This window comes from Equus przewalskii, chromosome 28, assembly GCF_037783145.1.
Source record: "Equus przewalskii isolate Varuska chromosome 28, EquPr2, whole genome shotgun sequence".
Lineage (NCBI taxonomy): Eukaryota > Metazoa > Chordata > Mammalia > Perissodactyla > Equidae > Equus > Equus przewalskii.
This window is the reverse complement of record NC_091858.1, coordinates 13,374,875-13,393,390: the sequence shown is the minus strand read 5'-3', so window position 1 is coordinate 13,393,390 and position 18,516 is coordinate 13,374,875. Positions and strand designations below refer to the sequence as shown.

General features: G+C 41.0%; 1 long non-coding RNA gene across 2 annotated transcripts in view; it reads right to left on the bottom strand.

Moving 5' to 3' along the window:
• Positions 1 to 1,900: 1,900 nt before the first annotated feature.
• Positions 1,901 to 18,516, bottom strand: part of LOC139080001 (uncharacterized) — a 35,159-nt gene continuing 18,543 nt past the window's right edge. The window contains exons 2-3 of one of the 2 annotated variants that reach the window (XR_011534098.1): positions 4,313 to 4,444; positions 1,901 to 4,173 (exon numbers count right to left, since the gene is read on the bottom strand). This is a non-coding gene — a long non-coding RNA (uncharacterized lncRNA). Of the gene's footprint in view, positions 4,445 to 18,516 lie in introns of both variants that reach the window. The other variant, XR_011534097.1, reaches the window with a different exon arrangement.

The window sequence follows — 18,516 nt, the reverse complement described above, 5'->3', positions numbered from 1 at the left end:
TCCGAACTCTTCCTGTGGGTCTCCCTAGCCCCCCTCTTTCTTTCAGCTGCTGCCTACAGACTCGCATGACTCATTGCCCAGAGATCAGCAAACCAGAGCTTCCAGCTCCAGGATGTTCTAATTTTAGAAAGAAAGGCTATACATAACCAACGACAACAAATTTTGTCCAATCAAAACTATCAAGAACAATTTTGGCATAGAGTTTGGAAGTAGCATCCAGCAAAGCCACAGGCCCATAGTCGACTCTATATATTGATGCTTATGCATTTCAAGGGGGCAGGGCAAGATCTGGATGATATTTCTTCTAGAGTCTTCCTTCACGACATTACGTGGACTCCATGAGCACATCCATATCTGCCTCTGGGTTACTGTCACTGCCCCATAAACATTCAGACTATTTCATCTGTTCTAGTCCTTTGCACAAAATAAGTCCAAAATCCTGGGATTCCTCAATAAGGCCACGCTCATTTTTAGTATATTTGAGTTCACAGCCAGCTGTAAAATGCTATGTGCTTTTTGCCCCCAAAATTCTCAGTAACGGTCACAAGTGTAACTCGTGCTTCAACTGTGAGATGGCCTGACTGCCCACCACTCCCCAAACTGTTCAGGAGTCAGTTGGACTGGGTTATTTCTAAACTATCCACACACTCTCCCTGTTCTGTTGGTAACAGTTTCTCTGCACTTTTGAAAGTGAAGGCTGGGGGCCGGCCCTGTGCCTGAATGGTTAAGTGTGCGTACTCCACTTCCACGGCCCAGGATTCACTGGTTTGGATCCTGGGCACAGACCTACACACTGCTCATTAAGCCATGCTGTGGTGGCATCTCACATAGAAGAACTAGAATGACTTACAACTAGGATATACAACTATGTACTGGGGCTTTGGAGAGAAAAACAAATAGGAGGAAGATGGGCAATAGATGTTAGCTCAGGGCCAATCTTCCTCACCAAAAAAAAAAGGCATAATTTCACAAAGAAAGTGACAGCTGCAGTTAGCCAGTGGCTGTTAACAGCATCCACTCAAGACAGAACCCTCCACTCTGGACTCTTCAGACCTGAGCTTCCCCCAGACATTCCACCAGCCCCAGGACTTACCTATGTTCAACCAGTAAGGCCGGAACCTCAGATAAGTTCCTCACTCAGCTTGGCAGTGTCCCAGCAGAAAGCAAAATGCTGGTGATTGATATGAGGTCCCAAAGTTAATTCAAATATTAATTGGTCTTAGAATTATGGCAATTTAGAGCTACCAGGGAGCTAACCGATGATCTAGTTTGACACCATAATGTTACTGAAGAGACTCAGGGAGAAACAGTGAAGTAGTCAAGAGCGTGTGAGTTCTATGAGCCAGAGCAAGGATCTGGGCAGTTCAACTTCTGCTGGACAATCGCTGGGGTTGGGAAGACCAGGTAAGCCTGAAGAGGAACTGGGAGAGACCAGCTCAGAACTGGGTCATATCTAGTAACCAAAAGAAATGTCCTTCTCCTCCAAGACCACTCAATAACAAACCAAATGACTTTCCCAGAACCTTTCTTCTCTGGTCAGATCCACAAAACTAAGAATTGCCTCTGCAGGCAAAACCCACACAGCTGTGGGTAAAGAGACAAAGCTTTGTGGGATAGTCCCTGCCTGCACTCATCCTGGGGAATTAACTAAAGCTCCACCAGTCTTGGGAATTGGAAGTTCAGCTGTGCGGTGCTGATTCTGCTGGGTGTGGTGCTTCCCATTACACACCCTGTTCTAGAGACCTGGACCCAGTAGAGAAGGAGAGGTGTCCGGTGCAAAGAGAAAAGGACTTGTAGATGGGCCTGGGTTACATGATTTGGTTATCCTGACATGGACCCTCTTAATCTCAGGTCCACGTGCCGGATGCACAGTATAAGCCAATCACTGAGACACCAGTGCTTGGAGGTAAAGAAAGGTTTATTCAAATTAGCCAAAACAAGAAGGTGAGAACAAGTAGGTTCTCTCAGGTCCACTTTAACAAAGGAAGGGAGCAAGGGGCCTTTATAGGGCTAAGGGGCTTGAGAGGTGAAGTTTCAGGGAAACAAAGGGTAAGTCCGTGTTTCTTTCACTTTAGATAAGACCCTGAGCAACTAGGCTTCTTGGCACCTTTGGCAGCTGGGGTCGGATCATCTGGTGGTCATAATTTCCTTAAAGGCATTTTTTTTCTTCTGCAAAACAAGCTCATAAATCCTTGTGACCACTGAGTCACCCCTCTGGTTAAACAAGAAAATAGCAAGTTAGCAAGCGATAATGATGCATGGGCTGTGAAGGAAGCATTTGGGCTCAACAAATACATCTAATGGGGATTGAGGTTGTTTATCTAGGATTTTCGCGGGTACTGACTTCTTTGCCTCTGTGGCTGTGTTGGGAACAAAGTCAAAGGATAACCATGTTCTTATGGGATATTTACAGCAACCCTCAGGTGCCCAGACTTATAACCCCTCCGACCCTTAACATCTTCGTTCATGCAGATGAGAATAATAAACATCAACACTGGCATAAGGCTTAAAATGTGCCAGAAACTGTAAGTGCATCACATGTATCAACTCATTTAATCCTTAGAACCCTAACTACTACTATTATCTCCCTTCTTCCAAGCTTGAGTTTGAGCCCAGCAGTCTGTCTCCAGTTTCCACTCTTAGTCCCTTCGGATCCTACGTTGCCTGGATGTTGTGCTGGAAGAAACCACCAAAGTGATTCAGATAGAGGCACCACTCCACAGCCTGGCACATAAACAAACAGGGAATATAGTTGCCACTGCTGCCATTGTTATTATCATCACTTTTTTTGTCCAGTCCAGTACATGTTGATGGCGGGTCCCGAATGATCCCAGGGGACTCTATCCACACAAGCTTATTTTGTTCTCATTTCAGATCTTTTGGATGCTGGAATTGCGACCATGTCTACATAGCCAGGCCCCTCAATTCAAATTTCAGATCCATTACTTCCCCCTAAGAACCGGACCCCTCTCTTTTGTCTGATACAAGCTTAGAGAGTAACAGGGCCGCAAGTGGGGCCTGACCACGCTGAGGATCTGAAAGGAATGGAAACATTTCCTCCTAAACCTTTGAAATTCTAATGAGAAGATTAAAATGTGGCACCACTTAAGGACCAGCATGTTGACAGACTGTCTGTGTGACTCAGCCAACTGATCTTCCCCGGCCTGAAGGAAGAATACTTGTTTTGTCCTCCACTCAGGTAGATAATTCACTTCCTTGAAACACGTCATCAGCGTGGAAAAGTTGTTTTTGAATGGAATCATTCTTGACATCTCTATTTGGCAACAGTGTTTCTACAGTGCTACTGTTCATCCTTAACGCAGAATTATAAGGCCGTGATCTTGGCCCTGCTCTCAATGACAAGATTTTGAAGAGACAGACGACTCGGTCAGAGTTACCCTAGCTATGACATTTGCAAGTACTTAATGGGATTGAATCTGCAAGATGCACTCTTCCGTCAAGCTGGGAAGCCCCAAAGGCATTATGTCTGGGGGGCCACCCAGGCTTATCTTACACACTTGGAATGATTTGAATATGACCATACTTGGTTCACCAACTGTCCTTTGCCATAAAATCAAGGATTGTAGTTAAATAACAGAATTTTACTAAACACTGATGACTGAAATTTACATTCTAAATATGATAAAATACAAAAGTTGAGACAAGAGATAAAGAAATGCCATGTATAAGCACCACCTGGTGCCTACATCCTCTAATCCTCCAGGGCAGCCAGTGGGAGTAGATAGAACATAAACTTCAACGCCAGACAGACTAGAGTTTGAACTCTGGCAGAGATGGATTTTGCCACAAAACCTCAGGCAAGTCTCTGAATTTCTCTGGGCCTGAGTTTCCTCATCTATTTGAAAAACTTCTTTCTGAGTTGTCATGAGATTGACATGTGTAAAAGCCCTCCCACATAGTAAACAATCAACAAACATTACTTTCCCTTCTTTCTTGGTATTCAGATGGACTCTGCTTTGTTCCTTAGAATCAAGGCTCCTCCTGGGCTTTGGTACTGATGAAATCCTCTGCACACACTTTTAACTTGGGAGAGCAGGATCTAAGGCAACATCACTTTTGCCTGTTTCTTGTTCCCAGGACATCCCAGGGTCCCAGGACACTTTCCTCTCAGAGACATCACCACACCCCTCGAACTGCTGGCTCTCCTTTCTCCTTTTGTGATTTAAAAAAACAAAGATTCTGAAGAAGAATAGAGGTTTCCCACTCTATCCTTACAGCTAACCAGAGAAAGAACAGTTCTTTCCTTTTTCCCCCTTTTCATCCTCCTTCTTGCCATCCTCCCTCAACTCACCAGTTTTTCTTGATTGTCCTCCACAAAGTGGACAGTGATGGTGCTCCTAGCCAACAAGTCAGGAGAGAACAGATACGTTATCTTTCCATTCCCTCCTCATTCACTTAGGTGAACGTGTGGATCTCAACAAACCTGTGAAATAAGAAAGTCAGTAACTGTACACCCATTTCATAGGTGAGAGTGTTGAGACTCAAAGAGTTTAAATGGCATAAGTTGATAGTAGCAAAAGAGGCCTGTAGGGAGTTGAAAGGTCGCCGCCAAAAAGATTTGTCCATATCCTGGGACCTGTGAATGTGAATTTTTTGGGGAAAAAGGTCTTTGCAGATATAATTATGTTAACGATCTCAAGGTGAGATTATCTGGGTGGGCCCTAAATCCAATAACAATGTCCTTATGAGAGTGAGGCAGAGGGAGATTACACAGAAGAGAAAAGCATGTGAAAAAGGAGGCAGAGACTGGAGTGATATGGCCACAAGTCAAGGAACGTTCACCGGAAGCTGGAGAAGGCAAGGAGAAGAACCCCCCCGCCCCCCCAGAGCCTCCAGAGGAAGCATGGCCCTGCCCACACCTTGATTTCAGAATTCCGGCATCCAGACCTGTGAGAAAATACATTCCTGTTGTTTTAAGCCACTAAATTTGGGGTACTTTGTTACAGCAGCCCTAGAAAACCAATACAAGTCCTTGAAACGCAACTCTGGTAGTTTAATGATAAACTCTGCCATCCCATACCATGACATAGGACCATGGCAGCTGCAGACAGGAGACCTAGAGGATCAAAGGCCTTAGGCTTCAGTCCCATCTGCCCTGCCTTCTCCCCAACCAAACCAAACCAAGCAAACAAAAAAAAGCCCTTGGCCTTTCCGAGAGAGATCCTTTCAAAGTGTAGCCTGAACAACAGTTCAAAGGCACCTGAATGAAATGAGAGACCTGTGTGGATATTCAACATGATCAAATCATTCCTCTATGCGAACACTGAGAGAGCTGGAGAGCTATGTCAATCCAACCAGGAAGATGGCTCATTCCTTCCAGGAAATTATTTGTCTGAATACCAACCAATGGGCAACGATCTCAAGAGTACTCATTCTCTATTGGCTTTTCAAAACATCCATACACATCTAAAAAGATAAAGCCTGCTTGCTCTTCCCAAAACACATGAACCAGGAGCATTTTCAGAGCCTTCATTTCCATCATATGACTTCTTTTCTCAGTGTCTCCAGATGGCCCTCAGATCAACTGCCACTCCTAAAGAATCATCCTGAATGTCACCTCCTCTTGCCTCTCCTGGCTCTTACCTGTGACAATGCTCTTGCCCCTGAGCAATCACAAGTGCCAGTCAATTCCCAGATTGCCCCCTGAAGTTAATCCTGAATAATTCTGTGCAAAACCATCAACGTTGGCTCTCTTTGTGTATAGCAGCCACGTGGTAGAGTAGGCAAAACACTGGAGGAGGGAGAGTGGATTTTCATCTGAGCAGTCAGGATGATTTGGGTGGCAAGCAACAGAAAATCCTGGGTCAAAGTGGCTTAACTACCAGAGAAATTTATTATCTCCCATAACTGGGAACCTAGAGGTGCATGGCTCCAGGCCAGACAAAGACCAGCAACTCAAGCTGTCAGCGTGGATCCAGGTTCTTTCCGTCTCTCTGCTCTGGTCTACTCAGTGTCAGCTTCACCCCAGGATGGTTTCCTGAATGATTCCAAGATGGCTGCCAGAGAGCATCAGCTCTATATATGGCCTCATTTATGTCTGGATGGAAGGCAAAAGAGGCAATTGTCTCCACTAACCATGAGAATAGAAGTCTTTCCTTTCAGTCTGATTGAGCCAATTTAGGTCATGAGTCTCCCCTGACCAAAATAGCCACCAGCACAACGCCCTGTAGGTCTGGCTTAGAGTTATTATCTCTCTCCTTTTCAGCTGGCATGAGTAGAACTTGAAGCACACCAGGGTTCTGAGAGGAAAGAAATGTGCACTGTGAAACTGGTAGGCACACAACAGTCTCCTGCATACTAGTCCTGGCTCGGCTCCTTACCAAGTTGTGTGATCTTGAGCAAGTCATTTGATCCCTCTGAGCCTCACCTGTATTTAGGAAAGGGGGGTAAGTCAGCCCACAGAAGGACCAAAAGAGATCATGGAAATATAAGCACTTTAAAACTATAAGTTCTATACAAAAGAGAAGTATGGGGTTGGCCTCTCCCACTACTCTCGGCTCATGGCGCACTAATGGGTCACAGTACAAAGGGTGCTTGCCCTCACCCCATACCAGTCCCCAAAACACTTAGCAAAACCATGCCCTCTGTACTTTATCTGGGGACCCTACCTGGGAACAAGGGGCTAGGCCTGGACTTCTACTCTGTTTTCCTTTGAACCCTAGTTAGAGCCCTTCGCAACAATGTTCTCCCTGGTCACTCACACTTCTCATGTCCTCCTAAACCCAGTCTCTACCTTCGTGCCCATCCCGGTTGATGGCTTCATTCCCCAGCTGCTCAGTTCCCAGTCATCCTCAGCTCCCGCCTTTCCCTCACAGCCCACTTACAGTCCTGTCGGCTCTATGGTCACAGCACAACCTGGACGCTCTCACCCCCTGCACCTCTACCACCTTCTCCCAGCCACCGAGCCTCCCTCTTGCTCTACAGCATGAGCCAGCCTCCTGATTATTCTCCCCGTTTCAGCTCATGCTCCCCTGTAGACGATTCTCTACACAGCATCAGAGTGACCTTTTAAAAGCGTCCATCAAATCATGTGTGTCTGCTTAAAATCCTCTCTTGGCTGCCATGGCTCTTAGAATAAAACCTAAGCTATGGCCCATCAGACCTTACCCAGATCAGCCCTACCTTCCTCTCCCACCTCACTGGTCTTTTATCTCATCCTCAAAATGCTGAGCTTCTCCCCACCCTATGCCCTATATACACTGTCCCTTCAGCCCAGAGTGTGTTTCCCTCCATTGCCACATGACACGCTTCTTCATAATATTCAGATCTCATCCCAATTGTACTGTCTCCAGAGAGGCTTGACTGTGACCACTCTATCCAGATTAGCAGCACTCCCACCCCATACCCTGCTTTATCAATATCATTCTTTGACATCTGATTTTGTTGCTTATTTATTTAGGATTTTTGTCTCCCTCTCCCCCTAGTAAAATATAAGTTCTGGACTTAACCAGTGTACCCAAACACCTAAAACAGTGGTTGGCAGAGTAGTCACTTAAGAAACATTTGTTGAATGAGTGTCAAATGAATATGGATAGATACACAAGCGAATGTGCCAGATACCTTCTAGATCTGCACTGTCCAATCCGGTGGCCACTGGCCACATGTGGTTATTGAGCACTTAAAATGGCACAGGTCCAAAGTGAACTGTGCCATAAATGTAAAATACACACCAGATTTAGAAGACTTAGCCAAAAGAAAGGAATGTAAAAATATCTCATAAATAATTTTTGTATTGATTACAAGTTCAAATGATATTTTAGACATATTGATTAAATAAAATATATTATTAAAATTAATTGTTCTTCTTGAAATCACCAATTCACAGAGACTTGTGCATCCTTCTGTTCATTGCAGTGTTATTCACTATAGCTAAGTAGTGGAAGCAACCCAAGTGCCCATCAACTGATGAATGGATAAAGAAGGTGTGAGATATATATATATATATATATATATATATATATATATATATATATACAACGGAATACTACTCAGCCATAAAAAAGACAAAATCATGCCATTTGCAACAACATGGATGGACCTTGAGGGTATTATGTTAAGTGAAATAAGCCAGACAGAGAAAGACAAACACCACGTGATTTCACTCATATGTGGAAGATAAACTAACACACAGACAAAGAGAACAGTTTAGTGTTACCAGAGGGGAAAGGGATTGGGGGGTGGGCATAAGGGGTAAGGGGTACATTTATATGGTGACTGACAAATCATAATGTACAACTGAAACTTCACAATTACAACTGCAATAAAATTTAAAAAATTAATTGTTCTTGTTTCTTTTTCCTTTACTTAATGTGGCTACTAGAAATTTTTTTAAAGTATGTTTTTTGGTGAGGAAGATTAGCCCTGAGCTAAGATCTGTTGCCAATCTTCTTTTTTTTTTTTCCTCCCCAAAGCCCGAGTGCATAGTTATACATCCTAGTTGTAGGTCATTCTAGTTCTTCTATGTGGGATGCTGCCACAGCATGGCTTGATGAGTGGTGTGTGGGTGCACAACCAGGATCCAAACCGGCAAACCCTTGGCTGCAGGAGCAGAGCGCACTAACTTAACCACTCAGCCACGGGGCCAGCCCCACTAGAAAATTTTAAAATGTGTACTTGCCTTGCATTGGTGGTTCACATAATATTTCTACTGGACAGTGCTGCTCCAGACTTCAGGTTGCTGGGCCCACAGGGTGAGGATGTTCTGAACACTGGCCACTTACAGACCTAGACCCTTAACACTCCTTTCTCTGCCTTCCCTCGTAGGAATGACTCTTTGGCATCTCTTTCACTAGATAAATAAAACCTACAGTTTAATCTATGGCAAGCCATTGGTAATGGTCAGGGTTCTCCAAAGAAACAGAACCAATAGGCTATATAGAGATATATATATAAGAAGATATGTAGATAAGTTTCTGCACAGCAAAGGAAACCCTCAGCAGCCTATGAAATGAAAAGGCAGCCAACTGACTGGCAGGAAATATTTGCAATCATATATCTGATAGATGGTTAATGTCCAAAATATATAAAGAACTCATACAACTTAATAGCAAAAAACAAACAATCCAATTAAAAACTGGGTAGAAGATCTGAATAAATATTTCTCCAAAGAAGATACACGTATATACCAACAGGTACATGAAAAGATGCTCAACATCATAATCCTCAGGGAAATGCAAATCAAAACCACAATGAAATATCACCTCACACCTGTTAGAATGGCTATTATCAAAAACACAAGAAGTGGCAAAATAACAAAAGTGGAGAAAAGGGAACCCTTGTGCACTGTTGGTGCGAGTGTAAGCTGGTGCAGTCACTATAGAAAACACTATGGAGGCTTCGCAAAAAATTAAAAATGGAAGTACCATATGATCCAGCAATCCCACTCTAAGTATTTTTTTTTTTAAAGATTTTATTTTTTTTCCTTTTTCTCCCCAAAGCCCCCGGTACATAGTTGTGTATTCTTCGTTGTGGGTTCTTCTAGTTGTGGCATGTGGGACGCTGCCTCAGCGTGGTCTGACGAGCAGTGCCATGTCCGCGCCCAGGATTCGAACTAACGAAACACTGGGCCACCTGCAGCGGAGCGCGCGAACTTAACCACTCGGCCACGGGGCCAGCCCCCCACTCTAAGTATTTATCCAAAGAAAATGAAAACACTAATTCAAAAAGATATATGCATCTCCATGTTAATTGCAGTATTATTCACAGTAGCCAAGATATGGAAACAACCGAAGTGTTCACCAATGAATGAATGGATAGAGAAAATGTGACATATTGATATATATGTGTGTATGTGTGTACATATATATGTATGAACTTAGAGAGACCAGAGTGACTCTTTGGCATCTCTTTCATTAGAAAAATAAAACCTACAGTTTAATCTATGGCAATACATTTACATAATGGAATACTACTCAGCCATAAAAAAGAATGAAATCTTGCCATTTGTGACAATATAGATGGACTTTGAGGGCATTATGCTAAGTGAATAAGTCAGACAGAGAAAGACAAAAACTGTATGATCTCACTTATATGTGGAATCTACAAAACAAAAAAAAAGCAAGCTCATAGACACAGAGAACAGATTGGTGGTTGCCAGAGATGGGGGTGGGGTGGGCAAAATGGGTGAAGGGGGTCAAAAGGTACAAACTTCCAGTTATACAATAAATAACTCATGCGGATGTAATGTACAACGTGGTGGCTACAGTTAATAATGCTATATTGCATATTTGGAACTTGCTTAAGAGAATAGATCTTAAAAGTTTTCATCACAAGAAAAAAAAATTTTGTAAGTGTGTATGGTGACTAAAGTTAACTAGACTTACTGTGGTGACCATTTTGTAACATATACAGATACTGAATCATTAATGTGAATACCTGAAACTAATATAATGTTATATGTCAAATATACCTCAATAAAAAGAAGAGTTTTATTTATGGGAATTGACTCACATGGTTATGGAGGCTGCAAAGTCCTGCCATCTGCTGTCTGCAAGCTGGAGACCCTGGAAAGCCGATGGGGTATCAGTCGGGATCCAAAGGCCAGAGAACAGGGGAGCCACATAGCCAAGACCCTCACAGATACACCCAGAAATAACGTTTACCAGCTTTCTGGGCATCCCTAGCCCAGTTAAGCTGACATATAAAATCAACCATCATGGCATCCTTCATAACAATGAAACAACATGTAAATATAGTGACCACTTCAGAGTAAGTATGCAACAAGTGTTAGCAAGCACTGCTGTTGTTTTGTTTTTTGCTACTGTTGTTTACCTTTGACCTAATCATCCAGTATATTCTTAACTACTCAAGGAAGGGGATCACGTCTTCATCTTCACTTAACTTGCCAAGTGTAGAGGCACATCCTTTACCACCTTTAAAGGTAAATGACTAATCAACCAGCCGCCTCACTTTCCATCATAGTAGCTTCAAGGAAAAGCCAGAGAGAATTGACTCAGCCTGAAAAATGTCAGATGAATCATGATGCCAGGATGATTTATATCCACCTTAGAATGCAGTTAATTCCATCCACCTCAACTGGGTTGCCTTTGCTCTCCTCAGAAGATGAGATTACATTTGTTAACCTGAGAAGGAAACGGGGTCTCCAGAGTGCTCAGCAACCTATTGGGGTAGGAGGGACTTCGAGACTTTGAAGGAGTCTCCAGCTTGTCCGTGACACTGAAGCCTGGCCAAGAAACTTCCACAGAAAGGTTTTTGCAGAACCACAGCATGATTTGGGAATGGGGACAGGGTTGGGGGAGACTGACCCAAACAGCAGACGAATATACAAAACTCCTTAGGTAGAGATTCGCATCCAGAAGGGAAGTTCAGTTAACAGGAGAATTGGCCCCTGGAGACCCGCATCCATATGCCAGAGTCACTCATGTATTTTGCTCTTTAGTTTTCCCTGCCTATGAAACCTTTAATTCCTGACTTCTTCCTGCTTACTCACTTCCCAGAACTATCCATCCTTCTGCCCTCTAGGGAGCAATGAGCCCTTCCTAGTTCACAGTCATTCAGACAAGGCCCACATTCCGTGCATTTTCCAGAAGATGCATGATTTAAATTCATCTTAGAGGATGACACATTTCTCACTGTCATTTATCAATGTTGACATCTAAGACTGACTGAGCCAGATGAACTGGTTCCCTGTAGAAAACAGGAAATAAATCTGAGGACTGACAGTCTTTAAACTGCCAGGTCTCTCTCCAAAACTATGCTCACCTCACAGGTGGGTTTCTCGCACAGTTTCCAAAGCTAATTGCCCCAGATCTCAAAAGTCCCTGAATTCTTTTGAAGATTTCAAGGCTTTCTCTCTTGACAAATGGAAATGGCAAGCAATAGGATATATTGGAGTATATGAGGAAGCCATTTGGTGTAAACTTAATTCAGCCTGACTTTGTTTTTCCAAAAGGGCCTGACGTAGCCATTGAGCATGCATTGTATATCTGCTTTAAACATTTCCTATGGCAAGAACAAATGGCCTTAAGATAAATGTGCAACTTCCCCCAATGTTGGCATTTCCTTAAGGATAAGCATCTTTCCTTAGGCTAGGAACTGATTGCTGAGCTCACCTGTGACCACCCAGCTCGAGACAACAGACCTGCCACCCTGCTGTGTTCACCAAGACAGCAGACCTACCTGCTGTTTCCATCAATCGCTGTGCCGACAGAGCAGTCTCACGACTATTGTCAAAGGGACATTTCAATCATATGTGAAACATCCTGTTTGGGGGTATATAACCACTCTGTACACCTCACTTCCTTAAGGAAGAAAGGCCCTGGGCCATGGTCCTCACATTTTAGCTCAGAATAAACTCTCCCAAATTTTCATTTATAGATTGGTTATGGATTATTTTCGTCGACACTCTCAATTTTAAAAGGGCAAGGAATGGGCCTGAGGCACCATAATAAAAATGGCTGTTTGGAACAGAATATTCCAGATTCTTCCTTAGAAGTTCTGAAGTGTTAATCTTATTCCAGAAGGATGTGGGAATTTCCTAGGCTGATCATTTGGCTCAGAAGAATCATGACTTCAGCCAACATTTTGTATTTCATCTCTCAACTCTTCACAAGGCATGAGTTTCAAAAGGCAAACTGCATGAGGTCCAGCAGAGATTAATTTGTTGTCAATCAGGCTAGGCTGTCCTAGGAAGGCTTACGTCAGGATTGAGTTTTTAATGAATCTTTCTTCCCTAGCCTAAGTGAAAAGTCTTCAGATAAAACCCAACTAATTGGACTTAATTGGTCTGAACCTCTCATTAAAACAATAATCCCAATGGAACAACTTGCTGTGAAGAAACAACAAAAAGCTGCATTTCAACAAATGACCTAAAAAAAGAAAAAAAGGAACCACAGGTAAAAAAATGTTTATCCTCAATAGTAATCAAAGCATGCATATACGATATCATGTTTTTTTCAAACTAGCAAATGTAAAAATAATAATAATATCCACTCTTACCAAAGTATGGGAAAGTAGGCATTTTCATATACTGCTTTTGGGAACATAAGTTGGTACAAGTTTTGTAGGGCATTTGCAATAAAGCAGAAGTCTTTAAACATGTCTACTTTTTGGCCCAGCAATTCTACTTCAAGAAATTTATTCTAGGACGTGATTTTTAAAAAGGTAAACATTGTATATAAAGAGACTAAGCTGTATTTGTGATAGTAAAAAATGGAGCCAACTAGAATGCCCAATAATAGAACACTGGTTAAAATAACTAATGTAAAAATAATATGATAAAATTATATCATTAAATATAACACCTGAGGCTACAATTCCAGTAATCATATAGTAGCTTGTATCAATTAGCAATTCTACTGAAAATAATCAGAAACTTTGCACAAAATTTTTTTTTAAAAAAACAATTTGGAACTTCTGGTTTTTGGTCCAGCATGTAAGGAGCTTGGAAGTTGTCACTATCATCCTCAAAACAAGAAAAAAGCTGAACAAACTAAACATCAACAAATCTTCCTCCATGCATGAGAGAATTAAGATCACAGAGAAGACAGAGCATCTCAAAATTGGAGAAACAGACGGGTGGATACAGAGAATCAGAACATACTGGAGCAGAAGCCTCTATGGGAACCAGTTCTGAGGCAGGAAATCGGAAAACGTAATTGACAAATTGCTGGAGGCTCAGTGTGGGCAAGTCTGAGAGAGAAAAACTCCAGGCAAAGGAGAGCAGTCTTGAGGGATCACCACACTTTTACAAGTTTTACCTTCTGGAGACCTACCAGGTCCTCACAAAGATCAGAGAAAAATCTTTTTATGCCTCTGGCATGGAGAGAGGAAAAAGTAACCTTTTTGAAACATACCCAGAGCATTCTGTCCTTCTTAATTAGGCCTGTTCCCAGCAGAAACTCTTACCAATTGATATTCTCCCAGAGCCTAACCCATCGGAAAGGGAAATAACCAACTCCAGCCAGCTCTAGCTGCTAGCCTTTCACATGGGAGAAGTGAAATACCCAACTCCAGCCCCCACTGGCCTTCCTGCCTCACCTAAGTGTGTGTGTTGGGGGGAAGGGAGAACAAAACTAAAAAGCACCTGTGAAGGTGACAGCACATGCTCATTAAAAGTCCGAGACCTCATCATAGGATTACAGAATGCTTCCACTCCCCCCACAACTTATACCACATCAAGAGGACTCTCACATAGCAACAGAAAAATACAACTGAAAGAACTGCACATCTCAGACCTCATTTAAGAAGACATCTCTAGCAAAAGACAACAGGGGAGATAAAAACAAGGACACTAGAGGAAATTTTAACCTCTGACACCTGCAGCTACAGAAAATAGTAAACACAGCCTAACACCTAGCTAAAAAATCATAAAACCTCCTTTATAGTTCCTTTAACCCAATATATCATGTCTGGCTATCAAGGGAAAATTAAAAGACACACTAAAAGGCAAAAACACACTTTGAAGAGACAGAGCAAGCATCAGAACCAGACTCAGGCACGGCAAGGATGTTGGAATTATCAGACTGCGTATTTAAAACAACTATGAATGATATGCTAAGGGCTCTAATGGGAAAAGTGGACAACATGCAAGAATGGATGAGTAATGTAAGCACAGAAATGTAAAATCTGAGAAAGAATCAAAATGAAATGCTATAAATCAAAAACACTGTAACAGAAATGAAGAATGCCTTTGATGGGCTCATTAATATACTGGATATAGCTGAGGAAAGATACCAAACCACACATTCAAGAAGCTCAGAGAACACAAAGCAGCATAAATGCTAAAAAATCTACACCCAGGTATATCATATTCAAACTGCAGAAAATCAAACACAAAGAGAAAATCTTGAAAGAAGCCAGAGCAGGGAAAAAAACACCTAGAGAAAACAAAGGAGAGGAATAACACAGGACTTCTCTTCAGAAGCCATGCAAGCAAAAAAGAGTGGAATGAAATATTTAAAGTATTGTTTAAAAAAAAATCACCACCCTAGACTTCTGTATGCAGAGAAATTATCAAAAGTGAAGAGAAATAAAGACTTTCTCAGACAAACAAAAATTGAGGGAATTTGTTGCCATTAAACCTGCTTTGAAAGAAATGTTTAAAAAAGTTCTTTAGAAAGAAAGAAAATAATATAGATCAGAAACTTGGATCTACAAAAATAAAGGAAGAACACTAGAGAAGTAATAAATAAAGGTAAAATAAAATGTTTTATTTTCTTATTCTTAATTGATCTAACAGATAACATTTTGTTGAAAATATTAGCAACAACATATTCAGTGATAAGTGAAGTTAATGAAAGCAATGTTATATGGGATGGGAAGGAGAATTTGAGAATACTCTGTTATAAGATATTTGCACTATCCTTGAAATGATAGTGTTATTTGGAAGAGGATTTGAATAAGTTGTAAGTGAATATTGGGAACTCAGAGGCAACCTCTAAAAGAAGTATAATTGATATGCAGAGAGGAGAAAAATCATACGAATGCTCACTAAAAATGAGAGAAAGCAGAAAAGGAGTGGAAGATTAAAAAAGAAAGAAAGAACAAGGGTAACAAGTAGAAAACAGTAACAAATATGGTAGACATTAATCTAACTATATCAATAATACTTTAAATGTCAATGGTCTAATACACCAATTGAAAGACAGAGACTGTCAGAGTGAAACAACAAACAAGACCCAAATATATGTTGTCTACAAGAAACCCTCTTTAAATATAAAGACACAAATAGATTAAAAGTAAAGGAATGGAGAAAATGACACCATGCTAACACTATTTTTTTTAAAAAAAGCTGGAGTAGCTATATTAATTTCAAGCAAAGCAGATTTCAGGGCTTATCACAAATAAAGAGGGGCATTACATCATGATAAAGGGGTCAATTCTCCAAGAAAACATAACAATCCTTAATTTATGCACCTCACAACAGAGCATCAAAATATCTGAGGCAAAACTGATAGAATTGCAAGGAGAAACAGATGAATCCCCTATTATAGTTGGAGATTTCAACACCCCACTATCAGTAATTGACAGACAGCAGGTAGAAAATCAGTAAAGACATCATTGAACTGAGTAGCACCACGAGTCAACTGGTGACATCTACCATTGATATCTGTAAAATACTTTCTCCAACAACAGCAGAATACACATTCTCAAATTTGCACAGAACATTCAAAAAGACCATAAAACATGTTAAAAAATCTAAAAGAATAGAAATCATACAAAATATGCTGAGACCACAATAGAATAACGCTAGAAATAAATAAGAGAAAGATAACTTTAAAACCCCAAAATAGGGGCTGGCTCCGTGGCCAAGTGCTTAAGTTCGCATGCTCTGCTGCAGCGGCCCAGGGTTCAGATCCTGGGCGTGGACATGGCACTGCTTGTCAGGCCACATTGAGGCAGCATCCCACACCCCACAACTAGAAGGACCTGCAACTAAGATATACAACTATGTATGGGGGGTTTGGGAAGATAAAGCAGAAAAGAAAAAAAAAAAAGATTGGCAACAGTTGTTAGCTCAGGTTCCAATCTTTAAAAAAAAAAAACCAAAATACTTAGCAATTAAACAACACACCTCTAAATAGCACATGGACCAAAGAAGAGTCTCATGAGAAATTTAACATATTTGAACTAAATAAAACTGAAAATACAACTTATCAAAGTTAGGGAGGATGCAGCCAAAGTAGAACTGAGAGGGAAAAGTATAGCACCAAATGCATATACTTAAAAAGAAGAAACATCTAAAAGCAATAATCTAAGCTTTTACCTTAAAAAAACTAGAAAAAGAAGGGAAAATTATCCAAAGTAAATAGAAGAAAAGAAATAATAAAAATTAGAGTAGAAATCAAAGAAATTGAAAAAAAGCAATAGAGAAAATCAATGAAAGCAAAAGACGGTTCTTTGAAAAGATCAAAAGAATTAAGTTCTAGCCAGGTTAACTAAGAAAAAAAGAAAGAAAGAAGACACAAGTAACTAATATCAAAATTGAAAGAGGAGCCATCACTACTGATCTCTATTAAAAAGATAATAGAGGAATATTTTTAACAACTCTGTGCCGACATACTTGATAACCTAGATGAAATGAACCAATTCCTTAAAAGATATAATCTATCAAAACTCAGTCAAGAATAAATAGATAATCTGAATAGGCCTATATGTATTAAAAGTTGAATCAATAACTAATAACCTTCCAAACAGAAAGGACCAGAACTAGATGAATTCACTGATGAATTCTACCGAATATTTAAAGAAGAAGTTATACCAATTCTCTGAAATCACTTCCACAACTTAGAAGCAGAAGAAATTCTTTCTAACTCAACCTATGAGGCCAGCATTACCCTAATATCAAAACCAAAGACGTTATAAGAAGGGAAATCTACAGACCAATATCTCTCATGAACATAGATGCAAAAATCCTCAACAAAATATTAGCAAACCAAATCCAACAATGTGTAAAAATAATTATACACCATGACCAAGTGGGATTTACCCCAGGTATTCAAGGCTGTTTCATCATTCAAAAACCAATTAATTTGCAATGGAATATTACTCATTTATAAAGAAGAAGGAAATCTTGCCATTTGTAGCCCACGTGGATGAACACTAAGGTCATTATGCTAAGTGAAATAAGTCAGACAGAGAAAAACGAATACTGTATGATCTCACATACCTACTAGACACATACCTGTTAGAATGACTAAAATTGAAAATACTGACAGCACCAAATGCTCACAAGGATGTGGAGCAACAGGAACTCTCATTCATTGTTGGTGGGAATGCAAAATGGTACAGCCACTCTGAAAAACAGTTGGGCAGTTTCTTACCAAACTAAACATATTCTTACCATCTGATCCAGCTACTGTGCTCCTTGGTATTTACCCAAAGGAGCTGAAAACTCACCTCCACGCAAAAAACCTACACAAGGGGCCAGCCCCGTGGCCGAGTGGTTAAGTTCACACGCTCCACTTTGGCAGCCCAGGGTTTCACCGGTTCGGATCCTGGGCACGGACATGGCACCGCTCATCAGGCCCCGTTGAGGCAGCGTCCCACATGCCACAATTAGAAGGACCCACAACTAAAATATACAACTATATACTGGGGGGATTCAGGGAGAAAAAAAGGAGGAAAAAATTGGCAATGGTTGTTAGCTCAGCTGCCAATCTTAAAAAAAAAAACCTACGTAAATATTTATAGTAGCTTCATTCATAATTGTCACATCTTGGGAGCAACCAAGATGTCCTTCAATAGGTGAATGGATAAACACACTGTGAAACATCCATACAATAATGATATAATATTATTTTCAGTGATAAAAAGAAATGAGCTGTCAAGCCGCAAAAGGACATGGAAAAACTTAAACCTATATTGCTAAGTGAGATAAGCCAATATGAAAAGGCTATGTACTGAATGATTCCAACTCTATGGCATTCTAGATAGGCAAAGCCAAGGAGACAGTAAAAAGATCAATGATTGTGAAGAATTTGGAGGAGACAGAGTGGGATGAGTAGGTGGAGCACAGGGAATTTTTAGGGGAAT